The following is a 14,493-nucleotide window of genomic DNA, read 5'->3' as shown; positions in this document are numbered from 1 at the left end:
GAACAGTTCAGAAGAGGTTCACTAGATTGATTCCAGAGATGAGGGGTTTGTCATCTGAAGAGAGATTGGACAGTTTAGGCCTATACTCTCTGGAATTTAGAAGAATGAGGGGAGATCAAATTGAGGTACACAAGATGTTTAAAAGGTATGGATAAAGCAGATGCTTCCTCTTGTGGGGCACTCTAGGACGAGAATAAGGGGTAGCAAATTTAAAACAGGGTTGAGGAGAAACTACTTCTCCCAAAGGGTTATGAATCTGTGGAATTCGCTACCCCAAATTGCTGTGGATGCTGGGACAGTGAGTAAATTTAAGGAGGAGTTAAACAGATTTTTAATTGGTAATGGGTTGAAGGGTTATGGGGAGAAGGCAGGAAAATGGGGATGAGGAGCATATCAGCCATGATTGAATGACGGAGCGGACTCAAATGGGCCGAATGGTCTAATTCTGCTCCTATATCTTATGAACTTATATAACAGTTGTCCTCAATGTCCTAACTGACATTTATCCCTCAATTAACATCACAAAAACAGAATATCTTGGCTGGAATTCTTCGGTTTTCCATGCCCCGTTACAGCTGCCAGCGAGAACGGAGAATTTAGCACAGCCAAATCTCTATTCACTGTAGCGGGACCAGATAATCCTAACTGCGGGCGAGGTCAGAGAATTCTGGTCCTGGTCATTATTACAATTCTGTTTGAGGCAGTTTGCTGTGCACAAACTGGCTGCCGTGTTTCCTACATAACACCAGTGGCTACACTTCAAAAATACTCCATGGACTGTAAAACCCTTTCCGAAGGGTTTGTCTATTCGCTCCACACTCCAAACGTAGACTACCCACTCTGGGCAAGTTCCAACGGCTCACTCCACAGCTGAGGTCACATGACCCATTCCCTTAAAGGGAATTAGAAAACTGGAGCTTCCTTTCTAACAGCACCATGGGTGAGCCTACAGCAGGTCAGTTAGGTTAGGATATATAAATGTGTATGCTCTGACAACAGTAGGTTGAAGCAGGAAAGGAGGTGAGTTGATACCATGGGATTTTTGGCCTCGCCCACCAGTGGGATTGTCAGGTTCCACCAAAGGTCAATGGACATTTTCCTGGGCCGCCAGATTTCTGTTGGCGGGTCCTGCCATGACAGGGCCGGAAATTCCCGGCCTACATCTGCCAACACTTCTAGAGCTCTATAAGAGCTCTCTGTGAACATCCACCAGATGGAGGTAACACGGATGGGGCTTGTGGAACAGCTTACAGAGCCAGAGGCAGAAAATATTCTTTTCAGAGCCCGGAAGAACTAATGTCGGCAAGCACATTAGGGTTGCAATTGATGTAACCACTGAAGGATGGACTTTCCAATACTTGGGGTGACCGACTAAATAATATTTCACAAGAATTACAGGATTCAGGTTAACATTCTCAGGTAAGCAGAGATTATTGTGGAACATTCCACTTTGATATTCTGCAGCATATCTTGCATTTAGTTGAAATACTGAGGAATATAATATTTCCAACTCCACATATGTGAAGAAGAACTGGGGCAAGATCACCAAGGGTGCGAACAGGGAGAGAGGGGATTGTTCAAGTCACTTTCTTTTCTAGAAAACAGTGTAACAAGTCCCTGCCTCACTCACCAGTCAGTCCAAGATGGATACAAGACAATCAAGTTGGTGGTGAGATATGATAATCAGGCAAAATCAAAATCCCTGAATTACATGTGGCCAACTGGTTGCCACAGTGAAAGTGTTGGACCCAACTCGGGTGTCTGGATTTGAATCTCAAAACTTATAATGACTGAGGGCATTGCAGCCTCGTAAGAACCCTGCCTTCTGCCCTGGTCTCATGTTGTTATGTTTGTCGTGTAAATAACAGCGGGGAGGCAATGGCTTAGTGGTATTATCGCTAGACTATTAATCCCGAAACTCAGCTAATGTTCTGGGGACCCAGGTTCGAATCCCGCCACGGCAGTTGGTGGAATTTGAATTCAATTCTGGAATTAAGAATCTACTGATGACCATGAAACTGTTGTTGATTGTCGGAAAATCCCATCAGGGTCCTTTAGGGAAGGAAATCTGCCATCCTTACCTGGTCTGACCTACATGTGACTCCAGAGCCACAGCAATGTGATTGACACTCCACTGCCCTCCAAGGAGCGACGAGGCTTGGGCAATAAATGCTGGCCAGCCAGGAACACCCATCTCCCACGAATGAATAAATAAAAAGTGGAACTCTGGTACTGGCTCACTGACTGGTTGGCTGCTGGGATGGAGCTAGCGAGCCTCTTGGAAACCCCATAAATCTCTGAATGGTGGGAATGAGAGTCAATGACGTTAATAGGTCAGTCCTATCTCAGCCCTATCTCTCACCTGCTTGAGGTGAGCAAAACAAAATTGAATACTGATGTTTCCAGCTCTTCCATCCACTTTATATATTCTCTCCTGATACAGCAGTGGCATTCTGTCCGCAGCACCAGCACAAGCTCCCCCTGCTGCAGTAGTAGGGTTCTGCTTGCTGCTGGAGATGCGACTGGGAGCCTCCGCTGCACCCATAACAACCCAGAGCTAAGGGAAGTGGGTTGGGTGTGAGAGAATGACAGAAGTCTGTTTGTTACAAGGAAGCTTTGAGGTTGGGTTAGAGTGTATGAACTAACCGTACGAATCGCAAGATGAAAGGAATGAACTTAATCATGCGGACATTTCAGAATTGCTCAAGCTTTTTAGGGTGGAGGAGGATGGAAGCAAAAGTTAGTGACTTGTCTATGATCATCTGCCCATGTTCAGGGCATCTTAATATGAATTAACGTCACTGGATTCCTCTAGTGTCAGTGTGTAACCCCCAAAAACAATCTATGGACAAAGACACAATTCCACTCTTTGTGAAATGTTGCATCGTACGAACAGAACAAGGTTATCGGACCTGAAAAAATCCATTTCCTGTTCATAGGTTGACCTTCTCATAATATTCCTCCATATTCACTCTTTGCAGCTTACGTCACAGCTCTATCATTCATTTAGTGGAAAGCTTTAGCTTGATTTTCTGTCTCCAGGTTTCCTCAGTAATAGGACTTTCGGGAGTTCGGAGATTGTTGTTTTAGGCCCTGCTCCAGGACCTGAACACATAATCTACATAGACTGAGACCCATCAGCCATCCAGCTGGATGGAAATGTTCATGGCACAATTCAGAGAAGAACAGAGAGTTCCCCCAGTGACTTGGCCAACACTCAGCCTTCAACCACACCACCTAAGTGGATTAACTGGTCGTTCATCTCAGTGCCCTTTTGTGGGACAATCCTGTGCAAAAGAAATTGTGTATTCCCAACATTTTATTCTTCAAAAGTAATAAATGGGCTGTTGAATAGTTGGGAATCCTGTGCATATGAAAAATGCCATATAAATGCAGTCTTTCTTTACATGAAGCAAATTCTTTCCTTCCTTCTCATAGTCATTTAATTGTACAGGACCTCTGAAAAAATGGACATGCGGTCAAAGCTTTTTGTCTTGCACTCATCAGGACAATTTGCAAGAATGCCACTTCTAAAGGGAACAACAATTTATACTCTCTTCTCATGCAGTATGAATTGTTTGTCCCTTTAGAATTGGTATTCTTGTGGATTGTCCTGATGAGTGCAAGACAAAAAGCTTCAACAGCCTGTCTCTTTTTTTCAGCAATACTTTCTTACTAACTTCAATGTTCTTAACTATATGCCAATCTTTCACCACAGGATCAACACATTTCATAACTTGGACAATTTCAAATGAAATTGTTCAAAGCCTCTTTTCCAAAGACAATGGCCAATTGCCTTTACTTTTACTCATAAGTTAAAATTCTGATCTCAGAAATATCCTTGCTGTTCCCTTGTCTCCCCTCTTGAGTTGTAATAACTTTCCTACAGTGATGTGCTTATAACTACAAGGGGTATACTGAGGTCCTGGAACAGCAACACGACCTTTTTAGCTTTGTGCTCTATCTCTGCGCTAATAGAACGCAATACTTTGTGTTCTTTTTTAATTGCAGCTGAGCTCTGTGGTGCTGTTTTTATTGGTTTATTCATCATAGCCTTTTGATCGCTTCAGCACATTCTCTTCCAGATAATACATTCTCTGTCTTTTTTCCTTTGACTTTCTGCCAATCTCTATTAACTGGATCGGACACCTGTAGCTCAGTTCAAAATCTAAAGTCTTCCGGAATGTGGTTGCATTCCTCATCATGGTTTATTCTGCCTCTTACTGTAGCATCATCTGAAAGTCAGGTGATTTTGCTTGTTGGAACCATTTGCTTCGATATATTAATGGAGAGTTGAATCACACTATATGAAAACCTTGCATATGTTGCGAGGAATTTAATTCCTCATCCCCAGCACACACCCCCTACGCCCCCCCCCCCTCACTACCACCACCATGGAAGAGGCAGGGAGGTGTGAGGAAGGTTTGGTGTATAATCGGGTGCAAAGGCACGGGGGTGGGGGGGGGGGGGGGGGGGGGGCGGTGGGGGGCAGGAGAGCCTGTCACCTTCCCAACTCCCCCCCCAATTAAGTTGAGGTGATGAAGGTTGACACCAGCCTTTCTGTCCCCGGACCAATTAAGGCCCCTAAAGGGGGAGGCAACACCACACATACCCTAGTGGTCTCCCTATGGGCTGTTGGAGGGGGAAATGGCTCTCCTGTTCAGGCAGCCCACTGAGGACTACCCCAGCAGCAAGGGTGAATGTAAAGGTAATGGCCTATTAGTTTGTTTTTTTATCAGTGATTTGAACATTCTGCTAAGTCATTGGAAGTCGGGAGATAGGGTGCTGGCTGAACATGGCAAATACCATTTTACTTAACAAATTTTCAAAACTCTGTTAACACTGCCATTGTCTGACATTAAGACCTCTGGAATTCCATAAATGGAAAAAATCTGCCTCAACTTGTCGATGGTGACTGTGACCGTTGTAGACTTCTTTAATTGGACATCCGACCATTGGAAATGCGCATCAACCAAGATGAGAAACATATGCCCCTTGAACAGACCTGCAAAATCTATATGTAGTCTTGACCACGGCCTACCAGGCCACTCCCATGGATGCATATTTGCCAATGGCAGCAACGCCTGCTGGTGTTTCACAACTTGGGCACTGGCTGAGTATTCTTTCAATTCTTTATCGACGCCTGGTCACCAAAAGTAACTTTGGACAAGTGCTTTCATCTTACTTTGTCCTGGGTGTGCATCATGCAATTCCTGTAATAAAAGCTGTCACCTCTCCAAAATGAAAGGCCATCCTCACGTTATCTCCATCCTATGCTGCTGGTGCGGTTTAAGTCGCTCTGACTTATCATTGAATCACCATTCTCTCAACTTTTTATAATATTGGATCTCTGTCACTCCAAGTTTTTATATGATTTGCTGGGACTGGCAAAATCTCCATCAAGTGTAGCGCCAATACAATTTATTGTGGTACTGGTGGTGAAGGTCTGTGGCAGAGGTCAGCAGCTGAGTGCATCCGCATTTGATATTTGCGTCCCTATTTGATGCTGGAAAGAGTAGCTGTAAGCAGCTAGCAGTAGTGCCCATCTCTGCATCCTCGCAGAGGCAATTGGTGACACTGGTTTATCCTCTCAGATAAACGCAACAATGAAGTACCTACCATATATATATATATAGATGAAACTTCTTCACTGCATAAATTACTGCCAGACTTTCCTTGTCTATTGGAGAATACTCCTTTTCTGTGTCTGATAATGTTCTTAATGCAAATGCAATTGACCTTTCACTCTATCTGACATCTTGTGGGACAAAACTGCTCCCACTCCATAAGGTGACACATCACAGGTAACTACCAATGGTTTGGTTGGAACAAAGTGTGCAAGTAGTGCCAACGGCTGTAAAACCTGCTTGACTTTGGCAAATATTTCATTTTGTGATTCCCCCCATTTCCAACGCAGATGCTTCGTCAAAAGCTGGTGAAGTGGGACTAAGATTGTAGACACATTTTGAGAGAATCTGCCTTAATAAGATACCTAGGAGCGATTTTAATCCTGACACATTTTTGGCTGTGATTCTTCCTTTATGGTTTTAACTCCTCCAAGGGATATAAGCCTTTATTGTCTACCTAAAACCCAAGTATATAACTTCCTCTATCTGCATTTCTCTCGTTTCAAATGGACGCCTGCTTCTTCAAATCTTCTCAAAATGCCCTTTAAGATTGACTTGTGTTCCTCAGGTGAGCCTCTTGTAATCGGGACATTGTCTCGATGCAGTAAGAAGTCTCACAACACCAGGTTAAAGTCCAACAGGTTTATTTGGTAGCACAAACTTTGGGAGTGTTGCTCCTTCATCAGGTGAGTCTAGATGCACCATTATGTTAGGAGTGCCCTGTCATAAACTTTCCATCATATGCTGGAAAATGGCACAGGCCGTTGAGACTCCAAAAGGTAAATGTGTACTGCTATAGTCACTTGTGGGCAGAATACAATCTCCGAGAATCCCCATCCAACACCAGCTGCTGGTAGGAATAGACTGAGATCTAACCTGGTATACTTCAGGCCTCCTGCTAATTTGGTGTAGAAGTCCTGAATTCTAGGAATAGGCAACGGAATTTTACGACCTCTTTGCACCCATTTGTGGTGGGAAAATGTTGTAAAATCAGGCGTAAAGCGGCTAGCGGGAATGGCAGCCATTTTTGCACCTGTCGCGAATTTACGACACCTGGATTTCCGGCGGGGTCAGCCTCTAGCCAGAAATGGGTGAGAGGCTGATTAATTTATTGAAATGTATGCAGATGCTGCTTTGCGTCTGCTTACCGAGCCTGGTGCTCAATCATCCAGGATAACCTGCCTTTATGGCCTCGCCGGGAGAGGTTCTCTGCTCAGCGACTCTGCGTTGTTGTGTGTCGTGAAGGCTGCCTTGGAGAACGCTTACCTGAAGATCAGAGGCCGAATGCCCATGACCGCTGAAGTGTTCCCCAACAGGAAGAGAACACTCTTGCCTGGTGATTGCCAAGAGACTGATAGCCAAGTTCTGCACACATGAGGACGGCCTCAACCGGGATCTTGGGTTCATGTCACACTATCTGTAACCCCCACGACTTGCCTGGGCTTGCAAAATCTCACTAACTGTCCTGGCTGGAGACAATACACATCTCTTTAACCCTCTCTCCACTCACATTGTCTGTACCTTTAAGACTTGATTACCTGTAAAGACTGATTCCAACCATTATTTTGTAAATTGAGTTTGTGTCTTTATATGCCCTGTTTGTGAACAGAACTCCCACTCGCCTGATGAAGGGGCAGCGCTCCGAAAGCTAGTGGCTTGTGCTACCAAATAAACCTGTTGGACTTTAACCTGGTGTTGTGAGACTTCTTACTGTGTTTACCCCAGTCCAACGCCGGCATCTCCACATCATAGAAATTACTAGCCAATCTTTAAGAGACAGAATGTTTAAGATTGGGTGTGAAAACTCACCCAAAAAACAGATCTGTAACTCTCCCATTTTCAGACTAGCTGGACACTTAGAAAAAATCTCGTAAAATTCCACCCAGGATAATTCCCACAGATTCTTTCAGTACGATCTGATTTGTGAAAGGGACTATGGGTGCAGATCATTCAGAAAATTGTACACCTAAATCTTCCAGTCTCCCAAGTTCTACTTCAAGCTTATGATGCAATGTAATAGACATTGGGCAGGCCCAAAAGAATTTTGGAGTTGCCATGGGATTCAAACCTCAGAGTATTTGCACAGGATGTCAAGAAGGAGGTGATATAGCTTTTGGGGCCAGGGGATCAAAGGATATGGGGAGAAAGGCAGGATCAGGTTATTGAATTGGATGATCAACCATGATCATAATGAATGGCGGAGAAGGCCCAAAGGGCTGAATGGCCTTCTTCTGTTTTTATTTTCTATGTTTCTATGTAACTCTTGAAAATTTCCATCACATTGGTTGGAAATATTAAACTTATCTAATTTTATCTGCTTCAGCCAACCCCAACCTGTTAGGCAAGATCAGTGACTAGAACAGGTATTCGAGCTGCTTGGTTTCTGTAGGTTACAGCAACTATTGCTGACCCTATTGTCTACAATGTCTCACCTGTATATGTAGACAATATGGCTCCTGACTCACACAACCTCAACAGTTGAAGAGCTCATTGAAGATAACAAAATACCTGGCCCCCATGACTGTGGCTGCAGCTCCTATGTCAACGCGGGTCCCTTGTCGGGCTCCTCATCCAATTTTCCAATTGTGCTTAAACTTGCCATTGTTTTTTTTTGCATGTTTTGTCCCATCTACTTTATTTTGCACCATGTTTGTAAATGACCCTTGATTTTACATCGGTATCATATATAATTTCTGCACCGACAAGTTTCTTGTGAGTGTCCTCCCCCAAAATTGAAAACAAGCTTCCACCCCCAACGCTGCACTCCCCTCTCGGGCTCTGCTGTGCCGCCACTTGGGCTGTTCCTTGCAATAGCTGCTTTCTGGCACAAACAGTTCACCTCGTTGGGCACGACTTGTTATTCGCTTACGTCCTGCTCAGCACATTCAGTCGCCTGGGCCATCGCCACAGCTTTTTCTACAGAGATTTTGGTCTCAGCCAGTAACTTCTTCTGTGTTATGAGGCTGTTTATTCCACAGATCAAATGGTCTCTCAAAAGCTCCCCTAAATCTGGGCCAAATTCACAGTGCTCTGCTAAACCTCTCAATCTTGCCATGAAACGGAAGACAGTGTACCCTGGCTCCCGGACTACAGAATGAAATTTGTACCTCTCCACGATGACTGAAGCTCAGGGGTTAAAATGATTTTTGAACAAATCAATGATCTGGTCAAAAGACTATGTGGGCGATCTTATCAAAAAAATTCTAAGTGGCAAACGAGCGTGAAAACGAGAAATATTCATGCCTTTTTTTGGGGCAGCTTAAAAATTGAATCTAACCTGGCTCTGTCAAAAAAACGAGGCCAAACAGGTTTCTCACCAGCAGGGGGAGTGGGCAGGGCTAGCTCACCCGAAAGCCAGCTGATAGCAGCAGAGGGTGCCATTGCGCATGTGCAGATCTCTGTGCTCTATGAGATCTCGCTGCCTACCTCAGCTATAGCCAGCCTTTGTGGCCAATCACCCCCACCACCCCCTACCATGCGGCTCTGCAGCCAATCGTGACCCCCCCGGACCCATCCCCCGGCCAGGATCAACCGCAAGCCAAAACCACCCCCCCCTCCCCCCGCGCACGGACCGACTGATCGCAGGTTGCAGAGTGTACAGCAGTCCCCACCCGCCCCCAATCAATGTTGCGGAGTGGCAGCGGTCCCTGCTCCACTGATTGTTGCTGCAAAGTGGCAGCGGTCACCTCCCCCCCACCATTGTGGCATCAAGTTATGAAGGGTTTATTATCAATAATATTTATTTATGTCCAAAAAATGATCTGGCAGAACTGCAATACATGTCAACTCTCTTCTCCTCACTGACTGCAACGAAGGGTCTTCTCTTACCCAGGAAGGGCGCCCTTGCTCCCAATTCCTGCATTGCTTCCCATAGGTCCTCAGGGATCGCCCCCTGAAAGGGGCCAGATGATCAGAGTTATAGTTGCCATATTCCGGGCACTACTCAGCTACCACATTTTGGTGAATGCTGCGATATGCACAAAGCACACACATGCTGATATAATGGTGACAAATCTTAAAAAATAGCAGCTGCAGAAATGCACAAGTTCTTGCTCACTGAGCAGGTGGCCCAATAAATCTCCAGTCTGCGCTGCTTCAACCACCCCAACTCATATCAGGCAATCATTTACATTTTGCAAATAGTGCAAACCATTTGAGATTATCATTGCTATCAATTAGAAAGCTTATGGTGTGTTAAATGTGCTGGCCATTTTGAACATGAACAGTTGTTTAGTGTGTAATTCACACCTCAAATGCAAACTGTGATCCCCTCAGTGCATTGCAACAATTAATAATCACCAATCACTCAATACATATTGGGATGACAAGCTCTGATTGGGTGACAACTTTTCAGGACACTATTATTAAACTAGGATATTATTAAACTAGAAAGAGTGCAGAAAAGATTTACTAGGATGCTACCGGGACTTGATGGATTGAGTTATAAGGAGAGGCTGAATAGACTGGGACTTTTTTCTCTGGAGCGTAGGAGGCTGAGGGGTGACCTTATGGAGGTCTATAAAATAATGAGGGGCATAGACAAGGTAGATAGTCAATATCTTTTCCCAAAGGTAGGGGAGTCTAAAACTAGAGGGCATAGGTTTAAGGTGAGAGGGGAGAGATACAAATGTGGCCAGAGGGGCAATTTCTTCACACAGAGGGTGGTGAGTGTCTGGAACAAGCTGCCAGAGGTAGTAGTAGAGGCGGGTACAATTTTATCTTTTAAAAAGCATTTAGATAGTTACATGGGTACGATGGGTATAGAGGGATATGGGCCAAATGTGGGCAATTGGGATTAGCTTAGGGTTTTTTTAAAAAAAAGGGCGGCGTGGACAAATTGGGCCGAAGGACCTGTTTCCATGCTGTAAACCTCTATGACTCTATGACACTTCTGATCATTTCACAAGCACGACCCTGAGCTTCCAGTGGTTTGCCATTGTGATTCTCCATCTTGCTCTCACACTGACCACTGTCCTCAGCCTACTGCAGTGTCCCAATGAAAATCAATGCAAGTTCGAGGAATAGTACATCATCTTTTGATTTGGCACTTTACAACTTTCTGGACTCAACATTGCATTCAATAATTTCAGACCATAGTCTCTGTCCCATTTTGTTTCCTTTTTCTTTGCAGGTTTCACTATTACTCTCCTTTTTCTCTTTGTTTTTGCTTTTGGATGGCAGCTGTTTATTCTGTCACGACTCATCCTTTGCTTCTTTACTTGTCCCATTATTACTCCCAGTGGCCCAGCACCAACAACTCTTTCATCATTTAACGTCTCCCATCTTCTGCCCTATCCCTTTAGTTCTTTCTCACCCACTTGAAAGCTTTTACATCTATAGCTTTTCCCAATTCCGATGAAAGGCTAAAGCCTGAAATGTTAACTCTGTTTCTTTTTCCTAAGCTGCTGAGTATTTCCTGCACTTTTGGTTTTATTTCAGACTTGCAGCATCCTCACTATCTTGCTTTTGCAATAAATTATGGCCGCAATTCTCTGGAAAAAAAAGTAAGTGCCCACTCCAGTGGGAAAATTGGTGGCATTCCCATTGGTGCTGGCAACCTCCCCCAGCTGGGATTCACCCACCTTCAGCATGCAAGAGGCACGCTGGCTGGCCCACCCTCACCGAGATCAGGGTGCAGTTTTTAAAGGACATCCCAATCTCCATGTTAGAGAACACCTCCACCATAGAAATGGTGACAACCAACCCCGCACCCCCCCCCCCTCACCCCCACTGTCAACGGGAACACTACCAACTTTTCAGGAAATAGGGGCATCCTCCCCCCATCACTAAAATAATGGGGTTACCCCCCTCCCCCACACAACGCAAGCATAGAATCCACAGAAGCATAGAATCCAACAGTGCGGAAGGAGGCCATTTAGCCCATCGAGTCTGCACCGACCACAATCCCACCTATGCTCTATCCCCATAACCCCATGCACTTACCCTAGCTAGTCCCCTTGACACTAAGGGGCAATTTAGCATGGCCAATCCACCTAACCCGCACATCTTTGGACTGTGGGAGGAAACCGGAGCACCCGGGGGAAACCCATGCAGACAAGGGGAGAACGTGCACAAGCTCCACACAGACAGTGACCCAAGCCGGGAATCAAACCCGGGTCCCTGGCACTGTGAGGCAGCAGTGCTAACCACTGTACCACCTTGCCACCCTATGAGGGTGAGAGTAAGAGGCGACTCAAGATCCTGAGGGGTATTGACCGGGTGGATGTGGAGAGGATGCTTCCTCTTGTTGGAGAATCTTGGGGTCACTGTTTAAAAATAAGGGGTCGCTCATTTAAGATTGAGATGAGGAGAAATATTTTCCCACAGAGGCTCGTGAGTCTCAAAAGGCAGTGGAAGCGTTTGAATATTTTTAAGGCAGAGCTGGATAGATTCTTGATTAACAAGGGGGTGAAAGGTTATTGGAGGTAGACAGGAATATGGGGTTGAAGTTACAATCCGATCAGCCATGATCTTATTGAATGGTGGATGTTCAGGTTTCAAGGAGGTTTGAGGGGCCGAGTGGCCTATTATTGCTATAGTACAGCCAGAATGTTTCTGTGAATTAAATTTTTGGAGCACGTGATTTTGTCTACCAGTGGAGTAAACACACGGACTGATTATTCCTCAATGATTGAGACTGGAGTTATTAAAGCCCACAATGCTGATAGGCTGAAACGTGGTGTGACATGTTGCCAACTGTGCGGCCAGACATGTTCATCCATGTGCTGATATCATAGCGTCACAGGTGGGACTTGCAGTTTATCCCGGAACAATGCACTCATTGTAGCCATGCAGACCAGCCACAACTGGGAGGACCTGGGAAAATATGGTTCTCTGCGGCTGCTGACCTTAAAAGAATTGCAAAGTAGGATTATTTGGGGTCACTCCCTGCTGCCTGATCTGTGCACCATGACCCAGCAGTGCAAGATAAATTTTTTAAAATGACAAAATATTTCCTTCCGTACAAATTTGAAACTTTGGAGGATTTTTCCCGTCTAAATTGTGCCTGACCACATTCCGCAGGGGATGAAGGAAACTGCTGGCTGTCACAGGCCTCCTTCTGTCAGCGACATCTGTTCCCATTCTTTTAAACCAGTTGCTGAACTCCCTCCGTAATACAGTGGAAAGTATGTCGGAATGCCTATCGTGAAGCAATCTCAGTATCTAGCCATGTTATTCACATGCACAGCAGTTAGGAACATTACTGATTAAGTGTTGCATTGCAGTTATCCTATGAGGGAGTTTGGTATCATTAGCTGAATAATAAATGTTAATATTCAACTTCAAAGTTAGAATATCTATCTAATCTTCTGATGCATTTTTACTGTTTGGTTTTTTTTGCATTTTTGAACTGTTGTGAGGCCAGATTTGCATTGTGGCCTAACTTTGTCAGTGGGACTTGTACTGAGACTGCCAAAACCTATCTTAATTAGGATACAAATAGCCATCAGAGACAGTGGACTTTCATCCCATCTGTCTGATCTGGAGTGGAACCCAGATGTCATCGAGGTAAAAGAACAGGACAGTAACCAATGGACCACCCACCACCCAAACCACCCAGTTACTGGGTTTATTGCTGTCATTTTAAGAAAAATAGGAATGAACAAAATGTTCCTTTTCTTTTAAAGCACAAAAAAACTTGTGGAGCCTAAGTGGTATTAATTACCAATATTTTAAATTAAGTGTGTGATATTCAGCTTCCTTTATACTTTTAAAAATATTTTTTAACTCTTAAAGTTACAAAGCCAATCAGAGTGGACCAGACAAACCCAAACCATTCCATGCTTGCTCCAAAAAACAAATTCAAAATCCAATTGAACCCTATTCATGGTCCTGCCCAAGAGAGACACAAGCAAGATCCAAGCTGACAAGATAAGGCATTGCATCCCATCTTGAACTTGATCTTAGCCGAACAGGTGAGAGTGATGCTCCACTGACTAGAGTTCTAAATGTTGAGTGTTTCTTGAGTTCAGGGTCCAGATGGGGTTTCTTTAGGGTTTGCCAGTTACCCTAAGAATGCCACCATAGACTGTCATGCGTAAAAACATTCTTGTTTATTTGCAGATCTAAATACATCCCAGATTCTACACAAGGTTGTATTTTTCTGGATCCCACCAGATCTGTGTCTTAGTCATGTGACACTGCATCATGGTTACTGTTATGGCCATGGGGGATCGTCAATAGATCTCCCCATGGGCCTCATGGAATACAAGCTCCCCTAATGGGTGAGCATAGGCTCGCCAAATAGGGAAGGAGCAGTGAGGGGGGGGGGGGGGTGGGGGGGTTAAAACCAGCTGGCTCCACTCAGGTCGGCAGTCAAAAGATTCGGGACTGACCTGTACCCTGTAGCCGCTGAGCGGCATTCCGAACACACTGTAAATAAAGGGCAATTGGTGATGGAGGACTAGCCTTGGTAAGATTATTACAGTTATATCAGTAGTTAAATCAGTATCAGGTGATCCCAATGTTAACTCTTTACTCTACATCTTCCCCCAAAGTCTGAGACTTCACAGGGTTAGTCTCTGTGGCGCCTTGACAAATCTCCCTGATCTGGCCCGGCTTTAATTTTGAGGTTGGGTTTGAACTACACTCTCTCATCATCTGATAGGAGTGTCTTCCACCTGGGTGGTTGTAGAGTTTCTACTTGTTTCTGGTCCCTGATCCAGATCTAAATAAATAATTTCTTGTCCAATGATATCAAAGCTCCTTGGATCTTCCTGATATTTCCTTGATCCACTTCTGTAAGACCTTGGTTGTGATGCTCGTTCTGTAACAAGGCCTTCTTTCTGTTGATCCCGTATCCACACCCTCTCCCTGAGCTGTAGCATTTTCAAATCTCATGCTCTGTGCCTGAAGTTGGAATTAT

The sequence above is a fragment of the Mustelus asterias genome, chromosome 19, assembly GCF_964213995.1.
Source record: "Mustelus asterias chromosome 19, sMusAst1.hap1.1, whole genome shotgun sequence".
Lineage (NCBI taxonomy): Eukaryota > Metazoa > Chordata > Chondrichthyes > Carcharhiniformes > Triakidae > Mustelus > Mustelus asterias.
Note: the sequence above shows the minus strand (reverse complement) of the source record.